Source organism: Diadema antillarum, unplaced genomic scaffold, assembly GCF_040938485.1.
Source record: "Diadema antillarum isolate AM-2024a unplaced genomic scaffold, OU_Dant_1.0 scf00000137, whole genome shotgun sequence".
NCBI classification, from domain to species: Eukaryota; Metazoa; Echinodermata; class Echinoidea; order Diadematoida; family Diadematidae; genus Diadema; species Diadema antillarum.
In genome coordinates, this window is record NW_027271026.1 from 1,825,029 (window position 1) to 1,839,449 (window position 14,421).

The following is a 14,421-nucleotide window of genomic DNA, read 5'->3' on the forward strand; positions in this document are numbered from 1 at the left end:
CCTATGTGTATTTTGAGTAGTGTGTGAAAGTGTGTATGTGTATTGTACACTTGTTTTTCTGCTGTGAAAGTGAAAGGAACACATTGTCATGTTTTGTGTGCGTGTATGTATTTGTGTATATGCGTAGGTGTGTGTATTCTTGACGTCACTATTTAAAGTGGCGTCTGTGTTTTTCTGGAAGCATGTATGGCATATTGATTATGTATAGATTATTGCACTCTGCAGTGAGATTTGATACTTACATATGTATCTTGCTTGCTTGGAATGTCGAGAAATTAGATTAGAACTACTAATTAACTCCAAGAAAACTTCCACAGTTTAGATCTGGACTGCAGTCAGTAATGTGTCATTTTATTCAATTAGTAGCAATCAGTGCCCAGGAGCCCTAACCTCAGATCTGTGGCAATAGGAAAGCAGATCAAAAGACAGGATATCCCCTTGGTTCATGCTAACCAACATAAAGAGTAGTCTAAATTCCAGCCGCCTACATTTTATTTGTGTCCTATCATAAACAGCTGCAATCACATAGCATCATCTAGAAGTACCTGGTACTGTATACGGCGAATATTTTGTGAGGTTTTTATTTTCACCAATTTCGCGAGTCAGGTGCTATTCGCAAAATTTTAGATTTGCGAAAATAATGACTCTGATCCCGATATGTGACGCACACGTATACTGTGTACATTTCTCCGTTCAATACAGTATAGTCCATGATCGCGAATTTAACCACTCGCAAAATCGTCAGGAAGTCCCGCTTCACGAAAATGTACACTCCCTGAATATTTGGCATAGATACAGTATTTCAATTGATTTGTCCCTTCATTCATAACTGATTTCTGAAATAAACTGGATATTTCTTTCTTTTAATATTCTTTTTCGCAATGCCTGCTCATTTGCTATTATCTCAAATCAGTAGAAAGTTTGTATATGAGACTACCACATCAAAAGTGTGCATGTTATTCACAATCATGCATACATACATGCACTTTATATACAAACGTGTGCAGACATACAATGTATAAAGGAAAAGAAAAAAATATGCTGTGCAGATGATAAAGGTAATAATCAGTAGCACATTTGTACATTGTATGTCCTTTCTTTTTTGACTAAAAATGCAAAGTGTGTCAAAACAGCCTGCTGTTTCATGAAAGGTATATTACTACATAAAACCAGAATTTTGGTTGTTGAATCATTGGCAATGAGTATCATTTTGACGTGCATATTACGTGGGTTGCTATTTTGAGCTACAATCTGACAATAAATGACTTCCTTGAGACTTCTCCGCTGCTTCACACATTTTACTGTGCTAGAAAGATGAATGACAAAGTATAGAAGGAGCTAGGTTTCTGAGATAAAAATAACTTGATTGTGTTCAATTTTAAGACTGAAAAACAAATGTAAGTTATGCCTTGTTATTTTGGGCTGACCCCTGATATTAGTTTGTGTGTGCGTGGTTAGATGTGTGCGTGTGTGTGTGTGTGTGTGTTTGAGTGTAAGTGCATGAGAGAGTTAGTGTGCGGTACACATGCGCGTGTATTGTATAGTTTTTTTAGTTTGAGTTTGCGTGAAGAATCTGAGGTATTCATCAACGTAGATATTGTCACCTTAATGATTAGCTCTTTTTTGAGACATGATTATTATTTTTGGTACTGGATAATATCACTCTAATAATTAATGTTTAATATTTGTATTTTTTTATATGAGGTCCCTCAAAGAGACTTTATGAGCTCCTTTGCAGAGATGTTATGAGCTCCCTCGTGGAGACATCATGGTACATCTAATATTCCTGTGTAATACCTTTAAGATTTATTATGTATGTTTTATGTTAGTATTGTCTGGGGCAAATTATTTGTTGTATAGGGCCCCATTTTTTCTCTCTCCTCTTTCTTTAAAACACAACAACAACCTTGTTACGGAAAATTTCGGGGAGGGAAAAGGGGGATAGGTGTTGATCAAACTAAGCAGAGAAGAAGAGACACCCTCTACCTGCCGCATCGTCGTCACGACCGGGAAAGTCATCGGCTCGCGCAAAACCCCCTCTCAGCTGCCGATGGATTGGCCATGGTTTTGGGGAATCGAAAGTCAAACAGTGATCGGCGGGGAAGGACGGGAGTGGGAATTGTCCTTTATAAGTGATTTCCTGATATAGCAGAGCCTGTATGCGTAGATTTACGAGGCCATGTCTGTCCGCTCCCACCGACTGCATTGTTTTCTACCATGCCAGCAATGTTTTGGTAGCACCATGCCCTGTGTGCATGTCCTTGGTCACAGAATTTACTTTCATGTTACACGCCAAGTGACAAATTGCTGTGCTTGTATGATAGAGCTGTCTTTGAATGGGAATGTGTGTTTGTGTAAATGCAAGGAGAATTTGGACTATGTACAGCTTAATTGCAGTAATTATGTTCCACGGATGGCCCTGGGCATGGGACCATAGGCTGGAACTTCATGTAATTATGCCCCTGCAGGAGATCTTAATTTAGAGCCCAGTGCTCAATCACGCACTCAAGGCAATGTGTAATCTGTTTTGTACAGTGTTGTTGGGGTTGATAATTGAATGGATGATAACAAAGTCCTACTTAGCAATCCTGTAGTATTCCTGTAGTCAAGTAGTCTCATGAATTGTATTGAAAGGAACTGCAGATGACATAATTTTTTGAAATTGGACACTCATGCGCTTGCAAACTATGCGTCCTTACATAGCTTTTATGTATTACTCATGATTTGCCACTTATTAATCAACATAATTTCAGTAAAGTTTTCAAGTACTAAAAACTTTCAAGCTCACATTTCTAGCCATGGCAATACTGAAAAACAGTTTCTTCCAATTTTTAGGAAACTTCATCCCAATCTCCAAGCTAAGAGTTTGTTATTAGTATAGCAAGTTTTCCCATATATGTGTGGTATATCAGGATATAAAGTTATTCCCTAATGTTCCAGTTATTTTGTTCACTGTGCAGTTGCCAGTAAAAAAGATCTAGTATATTGTAAAAATGATTTAATATCATATATATCTCTTCAAATCACCAAGGGAATTTTTAGCTATTTAGGTTACTACCTTCAGATAGGAAAAGTCATAAGTATTCAGAAAGAGGCATTCAGAGGGTATAGGTATACCCCCCCCCCCCCTCACCCCACCAGCATTGTGCTGCACATCTGTGTGCAAGACTTTTTATCTGCATGATTATTCTGAAAATCTGCAGTTTATTTTCTATCATCGTCATCACTATCATCATCATCAACACAAGATAATTTCTTGTGCACTCCATTTGATGTGAATACTGTTGGGGTATGACCTCATGTCACAAATTGATTCAAAACTCAAAATTAAATCTCGAGAAAGAATACAAATTTGGGTCAATAAGTATTGAGTTTTTTTGTAGTAAGTTTTCTTCACTAATTCAAATGAAGCTGAAAATTGTGTCCTCAAGAGAAATAAAACAATGGCCTTAAAATACAATTGACAAGAAGTGATGTGAAATACTCTGCATTAAATAGTTGTTGTATTATTAATCCCATCAGTGTGCAAAGTTGCAAATGTGGTGAATCGTTTGAACTAAAAATGACATTTTGAACTTAACAAGGGATGGGAGAGAGGGGGATGAGTTGAGGGGAGCCAAGGAGGGGAGAAGTGGCTCAGGAAGGTGCCGGGAACTCACCCGCTCTTTTCCAGATAAGGATCAAGTGATGCAGTGGGGCCCAGCAGAGAGCCATATTTCCAGTAAAAATTTCCAACGTGACGTCCCCGGCCAGTTCATGGCCGCAGCCGTGATCGACGAACTCCGCAGACGACTCCCGTGCTCTGCGCTGCCCTCCTATGGTGTCCTATCGCCGGTGGCCGCCACAAGTTTAGGTTCAGAATTCATGCTCCTTGGCAGTGGCTGATGGTGCTTCAGCATATCACAGTTAATAGCTCATCATGTTCAGGCACTGGTGCAGTGCAGAGTATTTTATCATGCGTCCTGCAAGATCATTCCAAGTTCACATACTCCATCGATGAAAGCCAGCAAGTTTCTGTAAGTTCTTAGCAGTGTTTCTTTTGCCTTTAATAGGATGCTCCTATTATAGTCCAAATTCAAATGAGATTTTTGATGGTATACACTCAACAAAACTTTGCTGCCTTTTTTAATTCCAAATCTTCTTCACTGTTTTCCCAAGACCGTCACAGAGCCCTATGCAGCGTGACTCGTTTTAATTCAGTCATTCATCTATGGGTGCGAAAGTTCGGCATAGTAAATTAAAAAATCCTCGACAAGATCAATTGCGACAGCCTCCGAGAGAGAGAGAGGGGGAGAGAAACATGCCGTGGAACACATAAATTAGTGAGAGTCACACTGAGAGATAGAACTCGCGGGCGCCATGACGTAACGCTTGACAAAGCCTCTTTGCCGGCCTTCTCCAGCACGCCACTACTCTCCCTCACTGGCATGCTAGCGCTGCGCTAATTTTGGCTGTACTGCAAGAGAGGGGGGAGGGGGGATGGGGGAAGTGGTCCATTTTGATTCCTGGCAGGGGGAAGGAAGCACAGTAAACCACGGTAGAACAACAGGGGGAAGCACTTAGCAACCGTCCCTTTCACCCACTCCTCTCACCTTCTCCACCTCTGCATGGGTGTGTGGGAGTTGAGGGAGGGGAGCAGCAGGGATGAAAGGGGTATCATAAAAAGGAGATATCAGGGAAAGTGACCAGAGGGTGAGATGACAGCTTCTGAGTTGGAAGGTGTCATGAATTATTCCATGGTTTACTGTATGCCACAATATGTATATCCTGAAGTACATCACTAAAAACCATGACTAGTCTAATCTCTATAACTCTTGGACTGAGTCTGCGATTCCTGTTTTTCTGAATTTTCTCATGGAGAGATGATTTTTGTGCGATGTTATAACCATCATAGTACTAGTACACTGTAGTTGTAGTCGTAGATGTGTTGGTGATGCTGACAGTAAAAACAGCAACAATAATGGCATCAATGCAAATGATAATGCTGATTATAATGATTGTGATCATGATGATGATGATGATAATAATAATAATAATAATAATAATAATAATAATAATAATAATAATAATGATAATAATGATAATAATGATAATAATAATAATAATAATAATAATAATAATAATAATAATAATAATAATAATAATAGTAATAATAATAATGATAATGATAATAATAATAATAATGATGATAATAATAATAATAACCATAATAGTAATGATTGCTGTATGTGATTGAAATAGAATCTTAAATGTTGCATGTGGAGAAGACTTCATGATCTTGGCTATTTTGCAGCCCAGTTTCACGTTTCTCATTGCTCTAATTTTGGAGACTCGCGACCAATCCTCTCCCCTTCCCACATCATTTTTCTCCTGAAAAGAGCAGAGATCTCATCCAAATAATAGCTGATTTTGTCAGGACCAGCCCAGACGAGGATGGGATGTGCCCCACCCTTTCATAGAGAAATTTGTCATTTTTGCGTTGCTGTCACGCGCAGGACGATAACCTGCTCGCCAACGACTCTCATCATAAGGTGAATCGGTGGACAGGTGTTTTCACTTTGTCAGAAGATTAATGGGATCACGTTGTCTGGCATGACCATACCATTCATTGAGAAACTAGCCCTCCGAGCCCACTGGCAAGTCAGTGCATCCACTGTCATGCATTTGGGTCTGACTAGTATACTAGAAAACTTCAGACCATTTTGCTTCCAGATCTATTTTAGAACTTGGAATGGTTCCTGGAACTACTCTGCTACAAAGAGACCTTATTTTCCTTGTATTTTACATGATCTATTGTTGTTGTTGTTGTCTCTTTCAGGAAATGACATAATCTCTGTCAATTCGAGCTTCCAAGAATGAAACTGTCCAGAGTATTCTCTTCCGTGAAATGTGATGTGAATGTTCATTTCATTATAATCTTTGGTTTTGAAATCATTCAGAATGAGGAAATGTGTCGAGATCTGTAGTCTTCTTTTTTTTTAACAGCTGGAAAAAAAATATTCCGTTATATTATCAAGTTTTTATGTTTGAGCAGCTGCAATCATTGTCAATTTGTCTTGATTCAATGTACGATATGTGTATAAAAAAAGAAATATTCTAGCAGAGCACAACAGGAATTTGGTGCACTCATGATGAATGAAATTGAAACAAAATACTACTTTTTGGGTATGTGATTTGTATGATTTTCTATTACCAGGAATATGCCCTTTGTTCGTAATGTAGACTAACGTGAAAAGGATATGTATATAGATAATCCCACCCTGGTTTTGTTTTAGAAAGACATCACACAAAACCACCAATCCTAATTTAGTATTGTGTTCAATTTTGTGAGCATTCAGTGAGAGCAGCTTTAAAGGGATGATACAGTATTGGTGGAGATGAGAACTGGGCTTTTAAATTTTTGCGAGATACCAAGAAAACACTTATGATATTGTACAGAGCATACCGTTTTAAGAGGAATTCAAAGTTTATTTGATGAAAATCGGGTTTGGAATGACTGAAACATCCAAAAACAAAGTAAAACAAAGTGATTGTAATAAAGTGTGGGTCCCACACTTTATTAGAATCGCTCTTTTTTGGATATCTCAGCCATTTCAAAACCAATTTTCTTCAAATAAACGTTGAATTCCTCATAGAATTACATGCTCTTTCATATTCCATAAGAGGTTTCTCATTATCTCACCAAAAAATGTTAGAAACCTAAAATTAGGTCTCAACCAAAACTATACAATCCCTTTAACCACAAACCTTATGTGATTTGACTCAGTTCTGCAGTGTGCACTGATCCAGAATGCGTGCATTCTTGTCCAAGCAGGAGCACATTTTGCTGGCATGCTTAATATCTTGAAATACTGCACATTGCCAATACCACAGTGAGACTTAAAACGATATTGATATTATCCATTCATCACAAAAAGATGCCTTGAAGTTTGTACCATCAATAACACAAAACTGAGGCTTGAAAATCTACATACATTTTAATACCACAGGAAGATATGCTTGTTATCATTGTACAACTAGGAAGACTCTGTCCACCCCATTGTTTGGCTGCTCATCACATGCTATTCCCTTAAAGGTACAATTACACCTTTTTGCAAGCTAGCATACAGATGCTATGAAGTAGTTTTTGATAGCGCACAATAATGTTATAAACCATTTACAGAATTCCCACAGCTTGGCCATCAATACTTGCGCTACATTCACCCGTGTCAGAGACCTGGTTATCCAATATTCAGGCCTAGGCTGGCACAATGCCTGTCTACTTTTGAAGTGTTGTATAAAACAAATAATGAATGCAACTGTGATTGACAAATGTGTTGCGTTGACAAATGATTGACAAATATGTTGCATTTCATGTGTTGCATTTCATGAATATGAATAAATAATGAATGGTCTTTACTCGTATGATGGACATTTCAAAATTTCATGTTTGAAGCAAGATGTGACATTCTATTCAGCAGTGCTTCTTCCGTCTAATCTAAGTGCTTGCAATGCGAAATTTACAAATAGTGATTAGTCCTTATTTGTGTTATGGAACAAGTTTTGTATTCAAGATGAGACACTAGTACTATTTGCAAACAACAAGACTTTCACTATTCAAGTGTGAAATCCTGCACCATCACACTTATGACCAGTCACTCACTATACAAGTGTATTTCACATTGGTCAGACTTAGATTCGGCTGAAGAGGCTGACTGGAGTTGGACTATGATAGGAATGAGAATATCAATTGTCATGAGAACAATGCAGTACTCTGATGACAATGACTGAGTAAATCCTGTCTTGATCAGTAGTTTGATGGCAGTTTCAAAATGAGTATACTCACACTCCAAGCTTTTGAAAGTTTGGTCGAGTCATTATCAGGAAACCTTGTCTGTGACCGGTACCAACCAAAGCATGGAGAAGTCACCTGTCATCAATATTCCAATTTCTAGAAATTCTTCAGACTCTGTTCTTTCTAGCGGTGTATAGTTTGCCCCAATTCAGTCCGTCCATTGAGGACGGACTGATTTTGCTACAACACGCTTTCCCATAGACACCTGCCCGAGTATACTCGGGACTCGTCCTCAACGGGTTAACCAGGTGAGGATGAGTCCCGCTATACTCAAGCAGGTGTCTATGGGAAATGTGTGTAGTACTAGTAGCAAAATCAGTCCATCCTCAATGGGTCAAAGATGTGCCACAGATTCAGTAAGTGAGCTGGTCTCCAATTTTACTCTGTTTTGTATGTCAAAAATTTAAGATTTAATTACAGTCACACATCCAGAAGGTTTCACATTCAAATATGATTGCTGAATTCAAAACTTTATAGTATTAAAGCATTGATTATTACATTCCAACCCCCCTCAAAAAAAAAGAAGAAGAACATTTGAAACTAATAAGCTGCTTTTGCATTTTGTCAAGTGTCGTGTCAGCAACTTCATCATGGTAACAAGGCTATAAATTACTTATGATTTTCAGTTGTAATGCAGCAAAGAGATACATTTCATTTCAGCAGAGCATCTTTTTCTGGTCAGCCCTAGAACCTTGGCCAAAGACACCATAATTTTTTGTTAGTATGATGGCTGTGAGCTGCAGCTGATAAATACTAGGTGAAATTTGCTTGAGGAAGTTTGTTTTCAGTGGAAATGTGACGTAAAAGCTTATCTTTCCAAATGGTCAATGTAAGTTGGAGTGACGAATGAATTAAATTCCGCCTTGCTCCTCTTTCCTTACTCCCACAGAGGTTTAATATAAAAGCATGCATGGTGCTTTGGCTCTTAATCATTATGTTACCTGTTGATACTGCACTTAATTCTCATACATGTATATATTTAGATCACATTGTCTAGGTGGTATTCAAAATTATGAGAATTGTGAAGATTTGCTACTCCCTGCCAACATAGACAATCGGTATAAATGGGACTGGTGTCTAAACTTGTGTTTACAACAAGAACATCCCTGTCATTGTAGCAATGTTAAGGATACATCCTTCTTAGTCTAAACAATGTATTTTTGTCTGCGTAATGGAGACAGACTGTGTCTTCTATCCTATTTGTGCTTAATTGTGCTACTGTAGAAACAGAACAATCCCCCCCCCAAAAAAAAAAAAAAAAAAAAAAAAAAAAAATTACCACATTTTTACAGTGGTTTTCAAAGTATATTATCCTGACTTTGATTAAAACATTTCTCACTCACTATGTGTAAAATTCAAACTTCCTAAAGCAAATTCCACTCAGTCAATCTTGTGACACTGAGAAGCATGACTTTTGACACAAATCAGTTATAAATTTAAACGTATCTGCACTTTAGAGAAAAATAGGAGAGAACAAAACTTCCTCACAACGTCAATTTTATTGAGTTTATTTGGATAATGACATTAGTCAATGAAACAGTTGGCGAGCTTTCAAACAGTTGTATAACTATGAAACAATCTATTAAAATTGTAAACACATAAAGACATTTGCAACACTTCTCTTACCATACGGTTCCATGACAATTGCTCCAATGAAATATCTGCATGCTAAGACAAATATGAATTCTACCGACACACATAACCCTAACCCTAATCCTAATCCTTACATCATACTAAACGTAAAACCCTATCACATCCCTAACCCTAAGCCCAAGTCCATCCTTGGAGAAAATAAGATTAGAGCAGAAGCAATTATAAGTCACAGGAGCAAACGTTGTGTCACTTTGTCACACTTTGGTATGCCAATTTGCTGTATATTTTTGCGTGATTATTTTTTCACCCCTGAGTGGCTCAAGAACATATTCACTGGTTTTTTTAATTCATGCTGCACAATTGTCAACCCATTGAAAATGTGCAGAGAAAATGGTGAAGATATTATTGTGGGTTTTAGAATTCGTGCTGGCCGGAAGTAGCGTGAAGTATGCAAAAATTAATGTACTGCAAAAATTTATGCGTTTACAGTATATATTTATGTGCACTTGAGAAATGCATGTAGCAGTACCAGAAAGATTGGGGGCAGGGATAGAAAGAAATGGGGGAGGAGGTGGCAGATATAAATAAGAATTGGATTAGTATGGACTGAATGTTCTTTACTTTGTTCTGGAATGTTGCCATGGTTTTTGGTGACTGGCTTTTTTGATGAGCAGTGTAGGTATGGCAGGCATGCAAGATAGCCAAGCTAGAAAGCCCAAGCTTCATAATGAAGGCATGAACCTTTGCAGAACCTCCAAACCTTGTGCAAAGTGGTGACAAATTTGCAAATTTCCACCAAATGTTTGACATGTATGCTCTGTCATAGCCTGAAGCTGATCCAATCCTCTGGCTAGCTGTGAAAAGATTTGATGACATCTAATTCTACCTCGATTTGCTTTACTCGATCAGTTATGGTCTTGTTGAGACGTGGGATGAGAACCTTACCTGTTTGTTCAAATTGAGCTCGTAACGCTGCGGCGGTGCCTAGACGTGGAAAAGTTGCCGATTTCCTTCCACGCTCCATTTTTTTGAAAAGGTCTCAAAATTACTGTGGATTCCACACTAACAGAAGACAGTGGTATAACTTCTCACACACCTGCCTTCTCGTCAATCAAAATAGACGAGAGGGTTTTCTGTCCATCACCAAGTATTTTGGATGTGTTGATGATGGTAAAGTCACTTCAGAGATGCACAATCACAGTGTTTCTTAGCTTCAGCAAAAGTCTTTGAGTATTCCAAAATTACTTCCATCACATGCAGCAGGGATGATTGGCGAGTATCACTTTGTCAGTGTGACACACTGTAGCAGCTAGAGACGAGAAAAAAAGTTCCGCCAGTTTTGTTGTTTGTGTTTTTCAGACACCATTCCCTATCGCTGTTTTTGCACTCTCCCGCTGTGTAATCTCTTCCGAGTTACATCAGGCTTGTCAGATTTTGGAGAAAAAAAAGTTTTTAAAGGCACTTTGTAGGAGGTAATCTCACGACATTTCAGCTGAAACCCACAGCAAAGAATCGTGTCATTACAGTAGGCCGTACAGTCAAATCAGTACCAATTAAAAACCTTCAGTGTACTTGCACAAAACACACTCTGACGTTGACTGGGAGGAAATGGAAGGGAAAACGAAAAGATAGACACAAAATGAAAGACAATAATTAAATACTGAAAGGATCGGAGCAGAGACCAGAAGTGCCATGTGTATGTTTGCCCTCGAGGTGAATTCCGGTGGTTTGCGACTAACAGGATTTTGTTTCCCTTTCGTAGCATAATAAAACTAACCAGGCTTTACATTACACAGGAAGTTGTGTTCACACTGACTGCCCGATTAAATTTTCTATGGTGACAGCTTTGCAACACGGCCAATGCTTATTGTTCATGGAATCACATGCTTGTCTATGCTCTGCTTCACTGGGTCCTAATTACCAAAGTTTTTGTTTTTTTTTGCTTGCTTGCTTGTTTGTTTCCTAGTCTGTGTATCCCTGTTACTAGTCATGGTAACTTTATTGTCTGTTAATGTATAACTATCGGTCGGCCCTGTGGTGCCTTAATTGTCACTGTAACAACATTGTTGTTGATTGTTGTTGCATAATGCATTTTATTTCTCTCCCATCACCCAAAATTGCACCTTTTCAATATGAGCTAGAAACTGGTGGTATACATGTAGGTATGTAATATAGGTTGCATCTTTTAATATCTGAGATACTTGTAGCTGCGGAATAGCTATCTCCCTTTTCAAATCATCAACCATTATTAAAGTGGATATCATTCCTTCTTATCTCTGATTACATGGTGGTTGGTTTTTATGTCAAAGATAGCTCTTGATTTCCTGATTATTTCTTTTCTCATACACAGTGCAAAGAGAAGAAATCCTTTTTTCTTTATTTCATCAGAAAATGAAAATTGATAGGAAAAGGGACAGATATGCTTTTCAAACAAGCATCTGTCAGTCTTTAGGTGAAAATCCACAACATGTTCAAGAAGAATTTGAGATATATATGGAGAAATTGAACCAGACGGGTTAGACCTTCCTTAACCCCTTGAGGACGAGTCCCGAGTATTCTCGGGCGCATGCGTCTGTGGGAAATGCGTGTTGCAGCAAAATCAGACTGTCCTCATCAGGTTAAGATCAGATTAAGATGAAGAAAGACTTGGAATTCTACACTTTTGTTTGTTTTCATGAAATATTGATATCAGTCACACCTTACATATGAAAATCACATCGTTGATGATCTTCTTCTTCGTATGGCACAATGTGCCTAGTTGATACCGTTTGCTGACTATAGCTAGTCACCTGGGGCAATCGAACCATAAGGGATCGGCATCATTCACCCATTTATTTTGTGTGGGTAGGTATTGTAGGTGGACCATTTCAGCGGGTTAGCACCCTGCTCTTTGCAATAAATGAATGAAGTGGGATCATTTGCATGCATGAGCTGTATCTATCATAAACTCACACATGGGACCTCCATTTATTGTCCTATCCGAGGACAGGGTGTTTTGCCTCCAGCCAGAGGGGATGGTGTGATTGCATACAACATCGCTGAGCTTGACTCGGGAATTGAACCCAGGTGATTTGGATTGGAAGGCAGAAGCTCTTCCAACTGAGCCAAGTCATTGCACTATTGGTGATGATGTCACATGACTAAATTTTCTAGCATGACATTGATTGAAGAGGAAGAAAAACTGCTTCCTTTGCATGAAATTGTATGAGAGTTTCCATGATTCAGCAACATCAGTCCTTTTGTTGAAAAGCTGTAAGGGATCACAGGTGCTCATATGTTGACAAAAAATAATTTTATGTCATTTTCATTTGAAGGAAACCAGTGATTGAGTAGCATTTTAAGGACTCATATTCACCTCATACACTTTGCATTTTTGATTGTGATCATTTACCATTTTTTGAAGCGTGTTAAAATTCACTGTTCCACAATTTAAAAGAGGGATATCATCGAAAGTTTTACAATTTTATTTATTTGATTTCAATTTGATTTATCACAGTCAACTTGAACTTGTGGTGATATTATTCCCTTAAATAGTGTTTTTCTCTTTTTTTCTTCAATGTTGTCACCTTCATCCTCATTTGGTGACCCACGCTCTGTCAGGATGATACAGAGAATTAACTTTATGTGTGTCATTATCATGAGTAAGCTACTTGTGTGTATTGTCCATTCCATTTTGAGAAGGTGGTACATGGAGGGTTAAAGGCCCACTTTACCATTGGGAGCAGTGATTTAAAAAATGTTGAAGATATCACATTTGATGCATAAGTGTAGGTCAGTTGTATCACAAAACATCCTACCATATAAAAAAAAATCGCAATAAAACCTGAAATAAGGAGATATCACTATTTTTTTCAATAAACCGTAACTGTAGACGGTTAAGTCTGGAAACATTTTTATCATAACTATTGTTCACATTTTCTATATTCAACAATATTTAACATTGATGATACAGATTCACATTTTTACAATCTTTGTTTCTATCCGTAACTCACATTTTAAAACTGTTTTAAAGCACTAATGCTGGGTTTTTGTTTCATCTGCAAATGGTAAATTATGCCTTTAAAGGTGCATGGTCCCGGTGTTTTAGTCAAATGCGTACACGGGCGCACGGCGCAAGTTTCCTATAGAGACCTACGCTATTGACTCCTCTTTAGCGCTTACGCTGTGGCCCACTTCCCCGAGTCCGAAGAAGTCCGATTTACTGTAGTCAGTGGTCAGATCACAGTTCGGCTCATGATTCGGCTTAGGGGGATGACAGCTATAGCAAACTTCTTTCGTGATGTCATAATAACAAGCACATATGCACGCACCCTGGCATTACTACAGACTGCGCGATGCGCAGAGAAGACAACGAAGGCAACGTTACTTAGCAACACCTACGCATTTTACTCTTGATGACAGCTCAACTTCGGTAATCTTCGTATCAATGCTAACGGTGCTTGACAGTATCATCAACAGCACCCTCTACACTACCGGGACTATGCACCTTTAAGGGTCAAGTCTTTGGCCCAGAAAGGGTTAAATCTTTGTGTGCTTTGAGTGTTGATTGGCACAGACAACCCCAATAGTCGTGTACACACTGTCCAAAATTCCCGGCAGAGAAAGAGTTAACCCACATCTTCAGACCTACATGTATCTCCATGGATGAGGAAACAATATGATGCATGTCCCATGTACTGCACAATGTCATCTGGAGATATCAATGGCGATACATTTTGACTTCAAATAACCCTGCCATTTGGCAGCATCTAAAGTGATTTTTTTTAAATATAATTTTCTCTCTTCTTTGAGCATTTTTGGACATAAGTGGAATTGTATGTCATTAAATGAGTAATCACTCCATGCTCTACTTGGCATACCTAATTTTCATACCTCACTGGTACCTCAATGATAATGTACGGATTGAGATAACTTACTTGTGCATTTAAAAAGAATCGAATTCATAATGCAATGAAAATTGATTTCATCCTAATCATTTGCCCTGTAGGATTTGA

The 14,421-nt window shown here is 38.3% G+C and overlaps 1 protein-coding gene across 1 annotated transcript in view; it reads left to right on the forward strand.

The window, feature by feature from the left end:
- LOC139721075 (quinone oxidoreductase-like protein 2 homolog) overlaps positions 1-14,421 on the forward strand; it is a 63,450-nt gene that overhangs the window by 18,450 nt on the left and 30,579 nt on the right. The gene's annotated exons all lie outside the window — the stretch shown is intronic.